The following is a 15,652-nucleotide window of genomic DNA, read 5'->3' as shown; positions in this document are numbered from 1 at the left end:
TCCAGTGCTGCATCAACCACCTGTGCCCGCACCTGGCACAGGTGAGTGTCCCTGTATTAGATCACTACCACCACCTATGCACCTCATACCATGCGCCACACACCTGAACGATTTATCAGCAACAGAAGAGATATTGTTTTCCCTGGAAAATGCAATGCCCAGAGAGCCACATGAATTTGAATCACACACCCAAAGAGGACGACACATAGGGGGCCCAGTATGACACAGGGGGCGCAGGATGGCGGCTATAGCACAGCAGTGCACGTGCCAGAGGAAGACAGAGAGAAGCACGTGGATGCGGTGCTTTAAAGACATGCATCCTGTTTGAGCTTCCAGCATCACATAGACTCAATAGACAGCTGTGTGACTGTCTCCCAGGTGTCCTCTGCCATGTGTTGGTTTGGGGCTCTGCCGATGCAATTACCACAGAGCAGCCAGAAGGCACCCCAGTAACTCAGCAGCCCAGGAACGCCATTGGTTGAATGTCATCACTTGTCTCAGAGAAAATGAATATCGTTAGAGGGCTTGAGCATGCGTGTGTGAAGTGTATTTCTGGTTGTGCATATTGTGACCAACCCTACAGATGTATCAACCTGTGACCGATAATGGCATTTTAACGAGTTGGTTGCAAGAGGGTGCCTGGGCAGTATGGCTGTGTGCTGGCCACAGCAGGCCTGAGCAATCTTATGCAAGGGAATTGTCTTTATTATTGTTATTTAGTATTGTGAACACTTTTCCCGCCCAAAAGGAACCAGAGGGCAATTTCCAGAGAAATAGAGAACTGCAACATACACGTACTAAATAATCACAAATACAGTAATTTCTTAATAAATCCAAAACATCCAATTGCAATTCAAGCTGCAGGAGCACTCCTCAAAAAGTCTTTTAAAACATGGTGGACGAGAATTCAGAGTGCACGGTAACAGTGCACAGCACAGGTTCAGATGCGTTCCACACTGCACAAGCCCCCTTAGAAAAGGAAAGGATCCACTTTTTAATGTTTGTTTTTAATAGAGAATCAACGTTTTTCTTCTAGATGACCTGATTACATATAATATGAATTAATCCAAATAGACAGAAACACTGGGCTGAACAGTTGTAAAGTTTTTAAAACAATATAGAGCTTTATTTATCATGTTGCTTGCCCCCCATTGTGACGCAGTGACCAGGAGAAATTTGACCTAACATCCTTAATGCATATACAAGCAGGGCTTCAGTATGTTAGACCGCCTTAGGGGTGCCAGATTTGACTTTGCGTGGAAATACAGAAGATAATTCATACAGTCCACTCTTAATCACACCAGTCCCTGAACTACTGTCCTAAAACCATCTTTAGGCAAAGAGGTGACATACATTTCAGTAGCTGTAGATTTTGTTCATCAGATTAGATAGTGAATACAACATGCTTTGCAAGGGACAGTCTGGGAACACAAAGAAGCCCAGGACTTAACTGTAGAATATATTGGCGCAGAAACAATATGTAAAGTGAACTCTCCCAGGCAGAGCTAAGGGATAGAACAAGAACTGAGTCTTGGAAGGGCTGCGTTTGTCCTCTTCCAGTCTCTAATGTTCTGGGAGGGTTGTTTGAGCTGCCGGATGCTCTCCTCGGTTGACACCATTAGATAAATATGGGCATCTTGCACACACTGCTTCATGAAGAATCCCAGCTGGTCAACCATCATCACCAGTGGCTCCATACATAGAGTTTTACTAACGGCTGTCTCCTAGGAAACCTAAGCTGGTGTAGGGCTAGAGGAGAGCTGTTACTCCGCACCCTGACCAGTTCAGACAGCTTTGGCCATAAAGAAGATTAACCAGTCCCTCAAGCTCTTTCACTTCCAATACGGGCAGGAGTATGTCAGTCCAAAAGACATTGGGCCTCATTATGAGTTGGCCGGTAACCCGCCTGAGCCACCGGCCGGCTACCAGCAAACTCACCTTACCATTACCGGTGCCTGAAATCCGTGTGTTACCGGGATATTACGGGTGCCAGCAACGGTGGTAAGTTCCCATTCTCGGGAGTCCCATAGGGGCCCCCCAGTTCAGCATGGTGCCCTGGGTCCACCCAGGCCACCCTCCATCCAGGATGCTCCCGGCATCCACAGTGCGCCCAGGCCCATGTCCCCATGGGCCATTGGGATCCTGTCCTGCAACAACAGAAAGTCTGGGTGATCCCGGCAATCTACCAAGATGCTGGCACCCCCAGCACTTGTGATGCTGGCCGTGTGTCCACTGTCGCCCCCCACCAATGGCGACGAGGAAGACGGACCCCTGCAGCACAATCTGTTGCCCGCAGGAGAAAGAAAAGGAAGCAGCACCCACTGCCACAAGAAAAGTAGAGAGTGGATGCCCAGTGACCCACCGGCAGACCCTCCCTGGCCGCAGCCGTGTGTGAAGAGGGTGCTTGTGCAGCCGGAGTGCGGGTCAGCCTGCAGCACTGCGGCATCGGCCATCAAGTGTTTTGCCTGCTCCCGCCGAGGGAGAAAGTGCCCAGCTCCGCGATAGCAGCTCCAAACCAGAACACGCATGAAGCAGCATCCGCTGCAAAAGTAAAATGCAGAAGAGGCGGCATCCGCCGCCGGTCAGAAGAAATGTGCCCCAAGAAGAGAGTAGATGCTAAGGGACCTCTGCCGCCTTACAGAGGGAGAGCGCGATGCTGCAGCGTGGGTGGCGCTACCGTAATCAATAAATAAATCTCCTGCCGGAAAGTGGGAGGAAGTAAGGTGCACACCAGTCTTCAAGAGGTCAGATGTTTCTGTACGGTTTTCGCACTATTCTTTTGCAAAGGACCAGGTGTCTCCTGGAACAGCTACAGCGAAGCAGGGCCTCAAGAATCGGTTGGATGATTATACTTGTGATGAGACAAAAGAGCTGAAAAGCAAGGGTTCAGTGGGTACTATGTAACAGTTTTTAATCTAGAGATCATGCTAGACTCAACAGGGACACATTCCATGGAGCATCGATAAGTGGAGGAGTACCTAAGAAGAGCAATAGAGGCACATAAATCCGCGGATTAATAGCTCATAACTCCACCACTAGTGCAGAGCTACCAAAGCCCAATGATAGAAGAAAGTGAAATTAGAGTGTGTATGTGGTTGTGCAAAGTGCAGACACTAGCCACAGTCTACGCATTTGTACATGCGTACATACATGCATGTGTCTGCTTCCACAGCAAGTGTACTGCAATGAGATCTAGTCGCTCAGAGGCTGTGATGGGCCACTATCCTTGATGTGGTTTGCCCTTATATGCCAGTATCCATACATAAGAACATAGTCCTGCTGACGTTGTCAGTAAAAATGCCATGCCACAATAAGAAAACATGTCACGACTGGCTGCACCCATATATGCCAGTATAGCGATATAGGAACGCTCATCATACTGGCTTTAATTTACCCTTGATGCCAGTAAAAATGCAATGCCATGTCAGAAAATAGCTTCAGGCAGGATGCAACCAAATTAGCTAGTCTAGCCAAGTAATAACACTTACCATTCAGTATAAATCCCTTTTGTTTTCCAGTTCAGTCCACTTTATTTCCTCATGCATTCTTCAATTATGTCCCCACTCTTTTGCCTTCTCATTCTGAATCCTGTCTCCCTGTACTGAAATCTTTTTTTTCTCTGTATCCCTCTGTGCATCTCTATCACATCACAACTCAGATAACTTGGTTGGGGAGGGGGGCGCTGTAGCTCTCATAGAAGATGGCCGCCTGATTGTGAACTCCGCTTCGTGGGGCGCCTTCCTGTTTGAATCCTCCTTTGGTGCCCTATTAAAACCTGGGCCAGCCACCCTATTAAATTGCTGCAGGACCCGGGCGTGTGCTGCTCGAACCCCGCGTCCTGAATCAACCCTATCGCAGAGATCCAGTGCTTTGAAATTGGGCCGGGAGCTGGCGCCGTTCTGCCCCGCTCCTCTGCTCCAGAGTCATTTGGCTTGACTCTGAGGATCCGGGGCCTACTGGGGGGAGGGGCACTGTGCGGTGCGGCGTCACCTTCTCCCCACTCCTCGAGGAACCGTTGCGGCCTGTGCGCAGACACCAGCCCCCTGACTGGACCCCGGGGTGCAACCCCAAATGTAGAGCTGTTGCTCCGCCGCCTCTCCCAGGGCGGCGTGCTGCCTATCAGTGCCTCTTGTGGATCCGGAGAGGAGGCTTCCTGTTCTGGGACCGGATTGCGGGACGCTCCCGCTCCTGGCTACTGCGGTGAGTCCCTTCGGGTCCCACCAGACACTCTGCCCATCCGCACTGTAGTGCTGCCGGTGCTGGCACGCGTCGCCTCCCTCCCTGGACTCACGACCGGAACCTGGACCTTCTGTGCCGGGACCCACTGTGGCTGTCGTCACGCTCCGCTGCCCTGCTACCCTGCCAGACGCACAGGGCCCCCGCTCCTAACGCGACCTGGTGGGCCCTGTCGGGGGGGACACAGACTCCTCGGGCGCCGTCATCTATTAACCCGTGCACCACTTAGGTGTTGGCACACGCTGCCCGCTGCTGGCCCTTGGATTGGGACCTCTTCTCTTGGTGTGGATCCTACTGCTCTCCACCGTAGTGCCTGCATGGGGTATTCGCCGTGGTGATACACCTCCCGCTCATTGCGCCACATATATCAGTTGGGACACCACACAGACCATGGTTAGTGGTGCACCAGGCTGGTCCCCCCTACCGCGGCGCGCAGTGACTGGACCCTCTGCTTTACTTGGATATACTGGGATCGAAGACCCCTGCAGTGACTGTCTCCTCGCTGCCTGGCCGTGGGCGTCCTGCTAACCCCTCTGTGGTCCACCACTGCCTTGCTGGGAGCCTTGGCGGACCTCTCCTCCGACACAGGAAGTGGACTCCCCAGTTTGCTCAACCACATCAGTGCCCATAGCTGCTCCTACTTCCACCCCTGTCACGGCACACTGATCTCCGGTTCTTGGCCTTCACCCGTGATCTTCGGGGCGGTCGACACCAGGGGATCCACTCACTGACCACTCAGTGCCCTCATACCACTGCCGGCCAGGGAGATCCCCCCCGGACCTGCGAACTGGCGGGCAGTGGTGACCAGAGACTCCACATCCTATTACAGCACTACTTTCCACTTCAACCCTGTCGTCCTCTGGGCGCCCGAATGCTCTGAATAGCCTGTCCGACCATCCTCTGTGTCCTGCCCTCTGCCTCCCGACCTGCCTCGACACTCCTGCCGCCCGCCCAGGCCTTCGGGCCCACCCTCCGCCTGGTGCCATGACCAAGGGAGCTGGAAAGAAGCAATGCTCAATTAACATTTTCACAAAAACCCCGTTGGGGCCGGTGGGGGAGGTGTCCGGGTAGGAACCATCTAACCCCTCGACCTCGGACCCGGCAGACGCTCAAAAAATGATGGAATACATCCGGGAGGTGTTCACCACGCTCCACAGAGAGCTTGACGACATGAATGGCACTATATCCTCTATCAAGGCTCATATGGAGAGGACCGACGGCCGGGTTGCCGAGATCGAGACACGAGTGAGTACCACCAAGGATAACTTGAGCTCTCTAAGGGCGGAGGTCTCCACACTTTCTGGCCGTGTCGCCGAGGTTGAGAAAAAGAACGAGGACCTCGAATCACGCTGGAGACGTAACAACCTCCGCATTATCGGAGTACCCGAAGATGGCATAAAGGTACCCATGGAGGATTACTTAGAGTGCACTCTACTAAAATTGTTAGACTCCAAAACTCTCCCCATAGTTCGCGATCGAGAGAGCCCACCGTGCCCTCACTGCAAAGCCCAGACCGGGCGCACCACTACGACCCATTATAGGTAGAGTTCTAAACTTCCGTGACCGTGACGCCCTGCTCAGGCCGGCTAGAGCCAAGGGTGAACTCATTCTGGGCGCTGCCAGGATCCATCTATATCCTGATTTCTCGGTGGCAGTCCAACGTGAACGCAAAACCTTCCTGGCAGTAAAGAGGAGGCTTCGAGACCTGCAGGTCAAATACTCCATGTTATACCCCGCTAAATTGAGCATTGAACATTCCAACCAGGTCTACTTCTTCACAATCCCTGAGGAGGCCTCCAGATTTATCGATGAACATTTCCCCGGCTGACCCCCTTTTGAAACACACATTGTCAATGTTATGTTTATTGGCTGATTGTTCATGATTTGGGACTCCGACTTGGTACAGAAATGTCTACCCGGTGGATGAGCGTGAGAAGGGGCTGTCTTCCGCCTACTCGAGTTTTTCGGTCTATGACATGTATGTTCTGGTCCTTAGGGCTGGCCTCATAATCCCATGGGAGACTCTCGTAGTTATCACTGAACGCCTCTCTGGTTCAATTTCTCTCCGCAGCGCTCATCCACTGTTGCTAGTTTACTCTATTAGTTGCTGTTAAATTCAGTCACCTTCCTGGTCTAGTTGATTGATTAGGGGGCTACTTCCCCCATACGTGAGAAAATTGTTTCTATATTTTGCGATCATGCCCTTTCCACCCAGGTGGAGTCCTACCCGGGTGGCACAAGATGTCATCACTAGGCACCATGCTTATCCTTAAATTGCCTTCCGGTCCGGAGCACCGCCGCCAGGCCAGCTCACAGGCCCCCCGGCGTTGATGCCATTGGTTTGGATTTGGTTGTTTGGGCATGGGGTTGTCATTCCTCTGTTTGTTTGGGGGCGGGACGTCGGAGGGGGTGGGCGTTGTTGGGTTTTATGTTAAAAAAGGCTTGGTATCCACAGGGGAGGTAGAGTATGGGGCAATATTGTTCAGTTATTATTGCAAGGCTGATCAAATGGTGCACCGATCATGGGGAGCACCACCCCGTTAATCCGTCACTTCTAATGACCACCTCTGGACTGTCAACTGAGGATAACTTGACATTCATGAGTTGGAATGTGCGGGGGCTGGGAAACTATAAGAAGATGAAACAACTACAGCTTCAGGCCAAACGCCATTGGGTCAAAATACTGTTTTTACAAGAAACGCACGCCTACACCGAGTATTGTGAAAGATTTGCCAAAATGTGGGGCCCTCAGAGGTACTTTACTAATTATTCTACCCAAAGCCGGGGAGTTATGACTCTAATTCACAGGAGCCTTAAATTTAACCCCATATCTACACAGATCGACCCCCTGGGCAGATATGTGTTAGTCCATGGTAGTCTGCAGAATAAGGAGGTGGTCCTATTAAACATCTATGGATCCAATATCGACGACCTGGAGTTCTATTCACATCTCACGTCTCTCCTTGACAGCTTCCTGCTAACAATAATCCTCTGGGGAGGTGATTTTAATACGATATTTGACGTAGACCTTGACAGATACGGCTTCAGACCTCGCCGACTTTCCAAAGCAGCCTACACTACACTGTCATCTCTCCCCAGTCTTTCCCTGGTGGACGCATGGAGGCTTCTCTATCCCGACTCCCGCTCCTACTCCTTCTACTCTTCGGTGCATGACTCATATTCCTGAATCGATAGATGGCTAGTGTGTGACATACTTATAAGGAACATATCTCACCTATCGATCCTTCCCAGAACCCTCTCTGTTCATTCACCGGTGACTATTACCCTTTGTTGGGGCCCGGATCGTGACCGCAGCAGACACTGGATAATGAAACCTCACTCTCTCCTCGACCCCGTCTTCAGCTCAGAGCTGGAGACCGCCATTGAGGAGTTCTTCGAAATTAACACCAACACAGTGTCCTCACAGGCCACCCTCTGGGAATCTTTCAAAGCTTATATAAGAGGTATTGCCCTGTCTAAGGAGAACAGCATCCTTAAAACAATTCACAGAAATATTGCTGAAAGCAAAGCCATGCTGTCCGCACTGGAAGCTCAATGCTCGCTACACCAAACTCCGGAACTCCTGGCATCAATCGGTACGGAACTTGACACATTCCGTTTTCTTGCGGACCGCGAACTGAGGTTCCTGGACAGCCCGGGACTTGCGAGGAAATACGGCGAGTGTCAACGCCCAGGCCATCTTCTGGCCAGGCTTCTCCACCGAGAATTTGGTGCCCCTCCCATCCCTGGAGTGGAGAGACCCGATGGTACCCTAGCCACGTCCCTGCAAGATATTAACTCTGAATTCCTCTCTTTCTACGAATCCCTATATGCCAATGCAGACAATGTCCCGACAGCGGAGATCTAGTCTTCCCTAGATAAGCTTCCCCTCTCGATCCTCTCCCCTGAGACCATTGGATGTCTCGAGAATCCATTCACCACCGGGGAATTCTTGGATGCCATAGACTCACTCTCATCAGGGAAATCCCCAGGCTCAGATGGCATTCCCGTTGAATTCTATTAACACTTCAAATCACTCCTACTCCCTCGCCTAATGGCCCTCTGGGAGGAATCAGTGGAGGTAGGTCTGTTTCCCCCTTCGCTCTGTGAAGCCACAATAACCGTTTTGCTGAAGCCCGGTAAACCCCCCACTCAATGCTGCTCTTATAGTCCACTCTCGCTTATCAACGGGTACGCCAAATTACTAGCCCTACGCCTTGCCCCCTACATGCCGCATATCATTCACCCCGATCAAGCGGGATTTATTCCGGGACGCTCCACCTCTCTGAACCTGAGGCGTCTCTTCAACATTATAAGCAGGATTAACCCAAATCTGCATGCAGTAGCAGTGGCACTCGATATGCAAAAAGCCTTCGATTCTGTCTCGTGGGAGAATCTCTGGCGGGTTCTTAAAAAATGCAAATTCTGCCCCGCTTCCTTTCCTGGGTCGGGCTGCTGTACTCCAACCCAGTGGCCAGGGTTCGTACTGAGGACCGATGCTCCCCCCTTTTCCAAATAACTAGGGGCACTAGGCAGGGCTGTCCCTTCTCTCCTCTGGTCTTTGCCATAGAGATGGAACCTTTCGCGGACATAGTATCCCTGTATGCTGATGATGCCCTTCTCTTCATCCGTTCCCCCGACACCAATTTGGCTCCGATATTGGAAGATATCCTTTTTGGACAAGTTTCTGGCCTCAAAGTAAATTGCTCTAAATCTACCCTTTTGCCGCTCACTGCCTGCACACGCCCCCCTCCTGATACCCAGCGATTCACATGGGCCCAGTCAAGCTTTACCTACCTGGGCATAGTAGTGTCTCGCCGATTCGAACAGGTTTTTGAAGAGAACTACCAAAAATACCTCACTAGCCTTACGACAAAAGTCGCTGGAGTAGGCTCCCGATCTCACTTGCCGGCAGGATAGGGATACTAAAAATGGTAGTATTACCCCAGCTTCTGTACAGGTTCGCCAATATCCCCCAGTGGCCGAGCGGCTGGTTCTTCCGGGTGCTGACTCGTACCCTTAATACCTTTCTTTGGCACTCAGACATGGTCCGGCTTAAACTCAAGACCTTGACCATCCCGATGGAGGTTGGCGGCTTCGGTGCTCCTGACTTCCTTAAGTACTGGCTGGTGTCCCAACTCCAATACACTTCACACTTGTTTAAAACATTGGACCCCCCACCTCATGTCAGACTCGAAAAGCTATCGATCAGCGATCGTGATATTTGCTCCCTGGTTATCACGCCCATGCCGAGGGTATTAGACTCACTTGACCCGGCGGCCTCTACTTCTCTGGCCCTATCTAAAACATGGTAATTACTAGGCATCGCCCACCCCTTTCATGGTAACTTTCCACTTTGGAACTTCCTCCCGGAGGTCCCACATGTACCTCCCGTCATCGTTTGCCGGTGGGCAGAGCCTGGATATGAACAACTATGGGACTTCTTCGAACAGGGTAACTTCATAGAGTGGCCAGATCTTCCACTGTCCTTGAAGCGGAGACCATCCGCTTGGCTTCAGTAGTCACCCCTCCGGAAAATCCTTAAACACAAATACCCCAGTTTCCCAGTGCTGCCACCTGATGAACCTGCAGTTACGGAGCTTACCTCTCCCACCCCCATGAGGGGCAAAGTTTCCAGACTCTACACCCTGGTACAGGCTAGATCGGCCCCTACATTTACCAAGTTAAGACATACCTGGGGGGATGACCTTGGTCTCGAAATCACAGATGAACGATGGGCCCGAATGTGTGCATGTATTCATCAGGTATCCTTTAACTCCCGCTTTAAATTGATCCAATTCAAGGTGCACCACAGATACCACTACACCCCGAGCAGACTACACCACATTTCAAATGACTTGTCCCCAAGGTGCCCCAGGTGTGGCTGCGACAACGCTGGCTATATCCACATGATTTGGTCCTGCCCCCGTCTCACTCAATTTTGGAGCGCAGTATGTGCTACTATGTCAGCTATCCTCGATCACCCTATTACCCTATCCCCAATGAGTTGTCTTTTCCATGACTTTTCTGAGCTCCGCTGAGATTCCAAAAACCTGGCTGGACTTTGCATGCCACTTGCTGTACGCTCTATTTTACTCTGCTGGCTTCGGCCTACCACACCCACCCATGCACAGTGGCTCAGGGCGGTCACATGGGCATCGGACACCGAAGAATCCTGGGCTATACAACAGCCAACCCACTAAAGACCCAGAGATGTTTGGTCAAGGTTTCGTTCATACATGGCTCCCATTGATTCTGCCTCGGACTCTACATCTCCAGTCCTCTCCCCCTGCTATTCCCGCACAACCTCCGGAATTGTTCACTCACTGCCCCCACACCCACCTTGGATGTCTGCCACATGTGCACAAACTGGTTTTGAATTTGCTTTATATGTTTGTATTACCTGCATTGCTCTGATTATACTTGTCCTGTATGTAGCTCACCTGTTCCTGTGCTGCCAAGCTAAATAAATAAAAGTAAAAAAATAAATAAAAAAAAGATAACTTGGTGGATGGGACAGAGAGGAAGAGGATGTGGGCAGCGGCAGACCCTAGACGGGCCTGCCACCTCCCCTCACTCACCTAAGTGTGCCAGCACTGAGAGGCAGACACTGTTGCCACCTAGATCCTTTATTACTTTGGGCTATTAGGTGGCACCCACCTATATGCTGAAACTATTGCATTAGAGTCCAGATCGGGGAAAAAGGCATCTGAGGAGGGAACCAAAGCTTGTAAGTGTTGTTTAGTTATTTGCCCACCCATTGACTGCCATGGCCATGTGGCCATTCCCACCCAGTCCTGCCCCTCCAGACCCAAAACTCCTAATTATGGGAACTCTTTGAGTTAACTTTAATCAAGACTTACCATCTAGCTTTGCACTCGAAATGTCTGCCAGTGTTTTTTCAAAGCAGTCTTCTGAGGGCTAATGTCTTAATTGCAGGAGTAAAGTGCCACCGGTGTAATTAAAATGTCGTAACCAAGTCTACATTCACAAGCACCATGCGTGTCCTTCACTGAAGTCTTGATAAAAACATGCATTGACAAAGCCTACTGTGATGGCTTGTGTTTTAAGATTTAAGTATTAGACGTTTGCCGGCACTATTATTAGATACCCAGGTACACACACCATTTTGCTGCTGGTACCATCAGTGGCCAGTTAATACCACTAGGGTGGTGCCTGGCAAGTGCCTTTCCCAGGCCTAGATAAAAGTCCAAACTGTTGGCATTGCCAGTGCTTGTTTAAAAGCAGCAGCACATGGTGCCAAGCAGTCACGTGGTGGTGCTTTGCTATTGGATCGGCCCTCTGTGGCACAACACCAGTGACACATATTCCTGCTAGTGAAGCCAGCTGTAATCCCTGAAAATCGATATTCTGCGGACAGAGATAAAACAGAAGAAAGATTGTGGGAAGTTCGCTCTATACCAGGTGATGAGAATGTGGTGGCAAACGAAAGCCTGACACATTCCTTCTGATTTCTGTGGCGAGGCGAAAGAGGAAACATCCCAAAGTAGAACAGAGATAGAGAATGAAAACAGTTCCCACATACAAAAAACTCCGTGCCGACTCTAACATTAGTGGAACGTTATCGTAAAGGGATGTAGCACAGCCACCAGCAGTCCCTATAGCAGAAACAATCTCGGTCCTGCATCGATTATCACTTTCGATTTCACTGCCGAACCTTTTCTACAAACTAGATTTCATTTGCAGAATTACTGGGCCGAGGGTCGGACGGCACAGATATTACGATGGTGTGTTTTAGGTGAGGGGATGTAGCTCAGTGGTAGAGCGCATGCTTTGCATGTATGAGGCCCCGGGTTCAATCCCCGGCATCTCCAGGTGCATATATTTTTTGGGGTACGCATGAACGCCAACATTTAAAGGATATACTGTTACATCCTCTTTGGGTTTCTGGTAAAGAGGACTATAATTTTATGTCGCATCTCACTACATTGAACATATTCCGTCGCTCACGTTTCAAGACTATCCTTCTTGTGACTAGTTCACATTACCAGACTGGGGCCCTGTCTAGACAACAAACAGCCGGAGCTGCCTCAGCAATACCGCGAATGGGGTTCACAGTAAACAAAACCCCTGGAGAGATGGTGACTGACAAATATAGATAGCATAGAACAAAGTGATCATGGGAAGCAGCAGCAGCAGGCAGGATTGGGCAGGCAAACATTCCACGTGACTTCTCTGAAGTGCCTCGAAGGAGTTCTTTAAAAGGGAAAAATAGAATTCATTAAATGTTTTCTTTAAAAATAGCTGTAAATTATCATAACCTATTCGTTGATGTGTTTTTTTTAAACTTTGTTTCAACGCTCTTAACATGTACATAGTCAAAGTAAAACTGTGCACTTGATTCGCCGCCGTCTGCAAGCAGTAGTACATTCATTTCAGCATACGGCAATACATAACGCCTCACTGTGGCAGTGCACAAGGATCTTATAGCATAGCACAGGCATGTTTTATTGCATGTATGTATTGTGTTTTGTATGGCACAAACCTTGCTGGGGCATAACAGAAAATTTTACATTCGGGGTGACGAAATGACTATTGCTCTGTAGGAGCACAGGGGTGAGTAGTGTCCAAAACACCTACTCAGCCCCAGACTGCTACTAAACCAGCAATGAGCGCAGTCATAAAGGGGAAGCCGACACACCCGACAGGTATACCCCCTATGCCTCTTTTGGTAACTGTGGCAAAGGGCAGTCTAAATTCTTTCTGAGGCGTTTGAGCTGTTACATTTGCACACAAACACCAATAGTATGGTGGTACCAACATGAATAAATGCCCAACCAAGGTTCTACAAAAACAGGAACTTTAGGAAATACGTACAGTGCATACAACAAATTAAAAACAATAAAGACCCACCTCTCTAAAGGAAACGGAGAGAATACACACTATGGGAATAAAGGGGCATTCAGTGTGAAGACAGGGGTGCTGGCCAATGATTTTAGCAGCACATTTCAATGTTCAAGGATATGTCTTTTAAATGGCTAAGAAAGGTGGCTTAAAAGTTACTGAGGTGCCGAGGCAGACAAGGGGGACAAAGATTCTTCAAATGCGCATGTCTATTGTGATTGGGGCTCAGCAGCATCGAGTCAGGCTTATTGGAGCTCTTTCTGGATCGAGTCAGTGTCAAGCCGTTTCAATTGGTGGTCCCACGAGATCATGGGCGCTGAGACAGGTTGAGTCCGCTCGAAGTGCTCAAATGGTACAGTGCAGACTTTTCAAAAATGATTGGCTAGATTGCGCAAGCTGGTCACCCCAAATGTGCCCTTGGGTGGGTTAGAGAGTAGAGCTTGCCTCTGCCCTGAAGCCTTCTGTCTTCAGCTCTATGGCAGAGAACTTTGGTATAAACTAACCATTCCCAACACATTTCCAATGAATCCTTCCTCTCCTTCTTCTGAGAATCCAAAGATGAATCAACTGAGGACCACATTTCCTGCCTTTATAAAGGCAACATTCTACAGCAGATTGGCCCAAAACAAGAATGTAGTCAGTGTCCAATCCAGGCTGCTATGACATGTGTACCTTGTCTTCCAATGTCATATATAGAGTGCCTGTGTCTGCAGAGAGTGGGGAGAGGGAAGGATGCGTAGGGAGGCCTGACAGAATCCAAAACAGTAAAACCCCTCTCTTGACCTAAGCCTGATCTCGTGGTACTCTAACTGCACCCACTATCCATGTCTGCATGCTTCAAAATGACTCTGGTGATCGACACCCTAATGTGACAGTGGCTTTGTCATATCAGGGCTGCCGGTGAAACACTCTTTCGCAGGGGACCTCCCGGTAGAGAGTTCCAGTACGCTGATGGGAGGTGTTAACATCTTCAGAGGCATAATAAGAAGAGCTTCCTGGGACAAGGTCCCACATGGATTGCCGGGTGGAGGTCAGAGAGCCGCTACTGGGTGAAGAGTGACCCCCAGAGACAATAATAACCCATCTGGGGGGGAACGATGTGGCACAGCTGGGAAGAAGGCAGCTGCTTAAGGAAATGTGCGCCACGTTCTGGGCATTGAGCGAGGAAGGGGGCGCTTGTGGACTCATATGGCCAGAATCGTGCCCAGATAAATATGGAGGGGTGCAAATTCACACATGGCTGTGGAGAAGTGCCAGAAAAAATGGAATATGGACATGACAAAGTTTTGCAGGGGAGCATGTTTCTCAATGTTTAGGGATGGCCTAATAAATTGGGGTGTACCAGGATACTACGATAAAGATGGGGTTGACCTATCTCAGGTGGGCTCAGACATATTATTGAATTTTAACGACGGATTGAGAGAGCATGGTTTTATTAAAAGAAAAAAAGAAGAAGCAAAGAGGAGGAGGATGGGGGCAGCGAAGGGGCGACAACCCCTTCTGGCCGTTGCGGCCAGTCAAAAGTAGTACAATGTTGAAAAGAGAGCTGATGGCATTAGAATGAGCTGGGTGCTGGAGGACAGAAGTGTTGAAGCACGTACGCTACTGATCGTCTGTGTGGACTTGCATGTTGAATATTAATATTTTGTAAATAATTATGCCTGGGCTTAATTTGTTATGGGCTTCAGGCGAGGATAAATGCCAGGCCAACAGCAGGTTAAAGCTCGGGATGAGGGCATAGCAGCACCCGACGTCATATGTTAGAGAGATGGCACACCCACCCTGAAAGGGGGGCATGAGGGCACCAGGCAATAACATGGTGGAGGGCCAAGGCCCCTCCAACTCCAATTCACAGGGCGGCAAACACAAGGGTCACAAAGCAAAGGTAACCCAGGTGGAGAAAGGCAGCAGGACAGGAAGGGGTGGCTGTCCCGAGGGAGAGGGACTCACGATTGGAAGGGCAAGGTCTTCTTCACACCTTCCAGGTGACTTCAGAGACCCGGGGGCCATTTTGTTTATGTCTTGTCAGCGATGGATGTCACACCAACGATCGAGCAGAGAAACATCCTCTTTACAGAGGAAATGACCATGAGCAATTAGCCCCGTGTTTAGCCTAACACGGCAGGTGGACACATAGGGCTGGAAAAAGAGTAGCCCCCGTTTGCAGTTTCCAGCCCCGGCTGGTGAAAAGAATTAGATAATGTCACTCCCCACAGCCCAAAACCAGAGATACACAATTCGTCCTGAGCGGGAGGTTCAGGAAGGTTGCAGGAGTGAGACCTGGATTTTGGAAACAGTTAAATATTTTCAGCTGCCAGTCCCCAGCCCTGGCCTGCAGGCCCACACCATGTGATCACGGTCCGGCAGGTCTCGCTGGTCTGGGCCTCCTGCATCAGCATGGTGCCCTGGGTCCGCCCAGGCCACCCTCCACCCAGGATGCTCCCGGCATCCACAGTGCCCCCGGCACCTCAAGCCCATGTCCCCATGGGCCATCATGGTCCCGGCCTGCAACAATAGTAAGTTCGGGTGATCCTGGCAAACTACCAAGGTG

At 50.2% G+C, this 15,652-nt stretch overlaps 1 non-coding gene across 1 annotated transcript; it reads left to right on the top strand.

Moving 5' to 3' along the window:
- Positions 1-11,999: 11,999 nt before the first annotated feature.
- TRNAA-UGC (transfer RNA alanine (anticodon UGC)) lies at positions 12,000-12,071 on the top strand. The gene has a single exon. It is a non-coding gene; the product is annotated as a tRNA-Ala (tRNA).
- The last annotated feature ends 3,581 nt before the right edge of the window (positions 12,072-15,652 follow it).

Source organism: Ambystoma mexicanum (assembly GCF_040938575.1).
Source record: "Ambystoma mexicanum isolate Mex_15411 chromosome 12 unlocalized genomic scaffold, UKY_AmexF1_1 Mex_chr12_unloc.2, whole genome shotgun sequence".
Lineage (NCBI taxonomy): Eukaryota > Metazoa > Chordata > Amphibia > Caudata > Ambystomatidae > Ambystoma > Ambystoma mexicanum.
Note: the sequence above shows the minus strand (reverse complement) of the source record. Positions and strands in the feature narration are given on the sequence as shown.